This window comes from Lathyrus oleraceus, chromosome 3 (assembly GCF_024323335.1).
Source record: "Lathyrus oleraceus cultivar Zhongwan6 chromosome 3, CAAS_Psat_ZW6_1.0, whole genome shotgun sequence".
NCBI classification, from domain to species: domain Eukaryota; kingdom Viridiplantae; phylum Streptophyta; class Magnoliopsida; order Fabales; family Fabaceae; genus Lathyrus; species Lathyrus oleraceus.
Window position 1 is genome coordinate 376845232 of NC_066581.1, and position 6877 is coordinate 376852108.

Here is a 6877-nt window from a genome sequence, read left to right on the forward strand (position 1 = left end):
TTAGTGCCCGATTGGCGACCCAAAGGTACCATCAAAGGTCTTAAGAAGAAATTTCTATAAGACCATGCTTGGGAAATGGTAAAAGAAGAAAAGTTGGAATTCTGTAGCGCAACTTTAGCATTGTTGATCCATGGAATTGTTCTATTCCCTGACATTAACAATTTTATAGATCACTTGGCCGTGGAAGTCTTCCTAACCAATAACTGAGTGCCATTCTCGCTCGCAGAATTCTATTATACCTTCCATACAAGGAATGAGAAAAGAGGAGGAACCTTTCTCTGTTGTGCACCCCTCTTACAGTTATGGATGAGGACTCATATGCCTCGTCGAGAACCGTTTTCCTATAGCAATATTTCATGGCTCCAAATGTTTGATTCTCTCTCCGCCAGTTCAATATTATGGTACAAGAGAGAGTGGGAAACCAAGGATGTCATTTTTATATCTGAAGGGTTCCTGAATGTCCCTCATAATAGGAACACATGGTTGCATCAACGACAACCTTGTGCTACTTAAGAGACAATTCGGGTATGCTATGTTAAGTCCTCATGAAAACCGATACCTCATACCTTTCATCGTCAACAATATGGACCTACTCAGTTCATCTGTGAAGAGAGTGAAAAGATCTTGGACAAGCATAGTCCGAATTGACCAAGAGTGGGGAAAAAAGAATATCTTAGTCAAGGAACCTTACATATAACGAGTAAGAGAAAGAGCTTTAATTGCCAAGATGCCTTTCATGTTTGATCCTTCATCACTCCTGTTGATGCCCGAACCTGAGCCCATATTGCAAGAAGATGTGGACAAGCTTACCAACAAGATACGAGAGCTTGATTCAGAGAACACTCAACTACAAGTCCAACTCATCCGCGCCAAGCAACAAACTTCAACTTGGAAGATAAGGGTAAGCTAGTCAGTGAGGAATTCGAGGATAGAAAGAAGAGATTAAGGGATGTAGAAGGAAAATGAGTTTGTGTAGCTGGTTCTCTACAAGGAGCCAATTATGAGCTAGACTTCCACAACAACGAGTTGGATCAAGCATACCGCACTATCAAGGACCATGAGAAAATTGTTGAGAGGTCTAATGCAATGAAGAAGAGAGCTAGGGAGGATTATGAAGCCCAGATCCTAGAGCTAAGGACCACTCTCAAGGAGTGCAGTTATCTTTTGGCCAAAGAACATGTAAAAGGGAAAAGGTCTATAGAAGCTTCTTGCGCGAGCAATTCCAACTTGGGAAAGCTTGCGAGCAAATCAAGAACTTAAATATGGGAATCTACGACCAAGCCTGCTTGGAGTTGCAAAATGATTTTCGATATTGGGAAGAGAGATTATGTGGGGAAAGAGCCTCAATGGCTCAAATGGATGGGATTATCCAAAGTCTCCATCCTCTCTAGGAAGAATGGAATTAAAAGTACACAAACATGGTTGTCTTGACTAATTACACTCTCCAAGACTTTCCTGATAAGTTAAAAAAGGTTGATTTTATCATGTTCCACGAGAACACCCCGAAGAAGTTTATCACTTTGTCAAATTCTATAAGAAGACAATGATAAAGCTTATCACCGACATCCAAGCTCTCTGCAGATCTCAAGGGGTTACCTTTAGGGTTAACATCTAGTTTGCATGTTTTTCTTTCAGTTTAAAAACTTGTATTTGCAACTTCTATGTACTTGTACATACTTCCCTACAAGGATGAATGAAGCTTCTTTGTGATTCACTATGTGTGTACATCTTTATTCTTGATTGCAACATTTAAATGTTAAGTGTTTCTCACAATAAACAACACGAATAACTATTGTATTAACAAGCATAAAAAAAACATCCATGCATCACTCCGCATTTTCAAAACAAAACAAAATAACTCATCATCCATCTCTCTTGACCAGAAACCAACAAGTTGACTTCCCGGTATCACTTCTACACGTGCCACAATGAACAAGCTATAATGGACCAACATGAATAGAACCAAGCTTTCTTACACGAGGAAGTGTCCCAAGTGCGAGCGCAAATGGGAAAACTGATGGAGACTGTAGCGGTAAATTCATGACCATTAAGCTATGGATAAACTTAACTCAATAAAACTAGAGTCGCCATCGCGCTTTTATTGTTTCCAAAGGAAAAGGGAAAAGTACGAACAAAACCCAAAGATAAGAATTTTTCAAATCAAAACTAATAAAATGCCAGAGATTACAGGTAAGGGGGTTGGGTACATAGAGGGAAGGTGTTATCATCCAAAATGTCGTAGGTACTCCTAGGGAGCCCTTTTTATGTGTGTATGTGTTTTGGTATAAAATGATGTTTTCAATAAATAGAGTGTGGAGATGAGAAAAGAATTCATTAATTATATTTTTGGGTTTGAGAAGACCTTCGGACTTGTGCCTACGTACCAACATAAAAATGAGGGATCAAAACCTCGTAGTTTGTGGTATCAATTTCAAATTGAGTTAATCGCTTTTAACAAAAGTTTAAATTTTACAGAGGCACAAAGGGCTAAAAGAGTTTGAATGAGTGTTAGTTCTTTTTTTCTTTTGAAATTTTAAGTCAATATGGTTAAGTTCATTTACAAGTTTGATTTAAGAAAATAGTTCAAAAATGCAATGGCATAAGGCCAAAGTTTCTAATTTGCAATAAAGTCTAACTTTGGAAATCACAAGAAAAGAAGATTTTGAAAAGGGGGAGAGATTTTAAATTTAAGAAGTGGGAGTAGATGAAGAGACTAATCCTAAGCACAAAATTTAAAAGTTAAGAGTTGAGAAGATCTGACCAATGGGATGCAATCCAATAGACAAGAATGTCATATAGAAACCCATTTTTCCTTTGGACTTTGAAATCAAGCAATATCAATAAACAAATAGAAAGATGAAGAGCAAGGCATAAAATAAAGATAGCCACATCCAACCTAGCAACTTCATAATCTTCTTTTAAACTTCCCATGTATCAAATGACATACTCCTTGAATGGCTCAGAATAAGGCATTGGACACAGGTTCAAAGTAACATTTGAATCAAGACCATGTAGTAGATGAGCTCAAGTGGATCCTAATACTTGCATCAGATGAAAGCTCAAATCATGATAACTTGGTTTCATAAATATTTTTTAGGTGCAAAGCTCAGATCACATCCAACAGTCCACACAAACATCATATGAAAGCAGATGAAAGTAACAATAACTTGCCTAATTCTAAGTCCAAAGCCCAGTTCACATCCAACAGTCCACACAAACATTTTTTAGGGTTTTGGTTGTTTATTAAATATTTTAAGGTCCTAAGACCATAAACGCAAACAGGATGCATAAACAAATATATACAATCACAATATATGGCTCAAATGAGCAAAGGAAAAATGACACGAACATAAACAATTTAAATGATATGTCAATGGCAAATGGTAAATGACTTGAATTTAAATGGCATCAAGTAAATGACTTGAAATTAAAAGAAATAAGAATAAAAGTTAGTTAAATGTTAGTTGATTAGATGTTAGTATTATTTTTCTTTTTAATTGATTAAGTTATTCTTCGGAGAACACTCAACCCTCTATTCACAAGCATGGATCCTTGAACCAAGACATCTTCCAGAGGAAGAAAAAAAGGCCAAGTTTCCCCACAATACCATGAAAGGGGGGAGACTTACAATCCCACTTACTGAAATTCTATTCCTTTTAGGTCAAAATTTAGCGCTATGTTAAGCAATAGTAATTGGACTTATGTAGAAGTCACAACTATTTGAGGCCGGGCAATAGAAATTTTGGTGTTAATGCATGTTAGAGATATGGTATAATGAACCATACTCCTAAAACATACCACACACAAAAAGAAAATGATCAAAGGATGGATCTAATCTCATCCATACTTGTATTCGTTCATCTAACATGATGTTATTGATGAACCAATTAGCCTTAGGATATTGAGATGTCATTGGTCAATGGAAAGAATAGGATAGAATGGGATTGAAGATGAAGAGGGAGAGGAGATGAGACAAACACAAATTGGTCATGGGAGGAATTTTATCAAATTAAAATCATTCATTCATTTTGGGAGATAAAATTACATTTCATCAATCCCCTAAATCCAATGATTTTAATCCAACAAAAGTCAAATCAACCTTGACCAAGGCCCAAACACATATTCAAACTTCACAAGTCAATAAAAATGGCTCAACAAAATTTATACACAATTAATCAATTAAAATGCATTTAAATTAAATTATGTTTGATCAAAAACCTAAAACCTCTTCAAAACACCAAATAAATGGCCAAGAGATTTATCTTAGGTCAATGAAGGTCAAAGGATCTTAGACAAAAAATTTCATAATTTTTGAAAGGACAGAAGTATTTTTACATAATTAAAAATATGCACAAAAACCACTAAATCATGAAAAATATCAAAACTAATCCAAAAAATAATTTTAATTCAGAAAATGAAAGAGAAAAAATATTTGATTTTTTTTGGTGAAAGTCCTATATTTTTTGGACTAATAATGAAATTAATATGAATTAATTAAAAATAATCAATTAAATGAAATAATCAGAAATTCAAAAAAAAATGAGAACCATCTGATCTCCCTCATTAATTGAGGTGGAAGATTGGATGGTGATAAGGTGCGTTCCATATGTTCCCTTGTCAACTGAACCACACACATGGTAATCAAAAGCAACACACGAGATTTAAACATTTGAACTGGATCTTATGGTTGAGATGCATGACAACACATCATCGGAGCCAGAGCTCCGGTCTTCTTCTCCGGTGGACCTCAACGGACTGGTCCACCATCAACCATCACCAAAATGAAAAAGCAAGACATGGATTTAAAGAAAAATGCTCAGGAGCTCGAATCTGGCCTCAATTTTGTCAAATTCCAAGTATATAAAAAGATACATGGATTTGAATTTTGAGGATCATGAACTGAGTTGCTTCGATTTGACCTCAAAGCAACTCAATCTTCTTGCCTACATTGATAGGACTTCAGACAACAAAAAATTAACAAGAATAGTGGATAATTGAGAGAGAATCGAAGAGAAGAATTTTCTGAAAAATCACCTTCGAGTTGATCTAATTCCACTTGATCTTGATCTGGATTTGATTGCTGTTTCCTCCTCTTTCTTGCAGAAACAAAATGAGATGAAAAGGGAAGTGAATTTCTGGAGTTTGAACTTCCAAACAGAAGATGAAGTTCAAGCTCGATTTCAAAAGAAACCTTCAGAAATTCTATGGTAGTGGGGGTCTGATCTGGTCTAGCAAAGCTTGGGCAAGGTGTTGATGATGAATCTGAAGCCTTAAGCTTGTTCAAATAGGCAATGCACTTGATATTTGCAGCACTCGAAATTTGGACAAATTTGGAAACTCCTTTGCATAAGTGCATGGGAAATCATTTGGGCCTTAGGGATGATGCAATCCACTTCCAATTCATGTACAAAGTATGTTGAATGCATCATGTGTAAGCATGCAAAATAATTTGATCACTTGAAATCAAATCTTGCCAAAACACTTTCCATAATGAAGCCATAATCAAGTCCCTCAATTTTGATCCAAATGAGATGATCTTGGATGTTTAAGAAAGGTGAGATCAAGGGGAACAACTTTCATGCTGAACACGTTTTCATTTGAAGCTTAGATCATGATTAATTTTGAGGTGGAAGTTTGAGAAATCAAACATATTTGCAAATTTTCTAAATCCCAAGTCAAATCTTCACTTCTTCCACCTTGAATAAATTTTTCCATGGACTTCAAATGAGAAAATTTCCTTCATCAAAGTTGTAGATATTTCAAACATATTTTATTTGGTAACAAATTTGACCTCATTTGGATTTGGCATGCAGGATTTATGCATTTTAGAAGTTGAGGAAAATCACTTGTTCAATGGTAATGGTCCAAAATGACCTATAATGTTTCCTCTTGGAACATGCATTTGAAAGTTGAATTTGCACTTCCTCTAAAGATAAACGTTAAAGTAGACATCTTGAATTTGATCATGCAAGTTGAATGGATTTTATATCATAAAAATTGAGCAAGTTATGGTCTTGGGAAGTTGACCTCCAAACTAGGATTCAGACAAAATGATCTATAATCTTTCACCATAAAAAATGACTTTCCAAGCAAAACTAGATTTTGACCTCAACATGAAAGTTGTTTGTAATGTAATTTATAGTTTCTCTTGGAATGATTTTCATATGACAAAAAATGTAGGAGATAGGATCTAGGGAACCCCAGTTTTGACCAGTTGACTTTCTCTAGTCAACCACCATGAACCAACTTGATAGCTTGATATTCTCTTGACTTTTGGGACTCATGGGGGATCATATATGTATAAGGTGAGGTAGTGTTAAGTATCCCTTGAACAATTTGACCAATTTTTGAAGAAACTTGTTGAAGAAGTCACACAAGATACCTAGATGAATTAGGGTTTCCAAGGTAAACCAACTCCAACCACTTGATGATTTCTTGATCAAAATAACATGTGAAGATCATGGGGATCCATACATGATACTTAGAGCCAAAGTGAACCATTTCTTGATTGAGCTCCTTGCATTGAGGGTCTTAAAACCCTATATATGAGCTTTATAGGGCATAGGTGAGCATACACAATACCTACAAAGGCAACAAACTATACATTGACATATTGTTTTGGTATTTTGGTTAGTAAAATAAAGAAAAACAAAGTATGATACAATCTAAAGTGCTTGGTGACCTCTCCCAATGCAAACCCAATGAATGAAGGTAAGGAGAATTCAAAGGTGTGATCCCAATGCTAATGCATATGATGAGATGGCATGAGGGATCTTAGGGTCAAAATTGGGGTCTTACAGCTGCCCCTATTTAAGGACGTTCTAGTTGAGGAGATGAAGGTTAAAATCTTCATATTGACTCAGTAGAAAGGACTTAA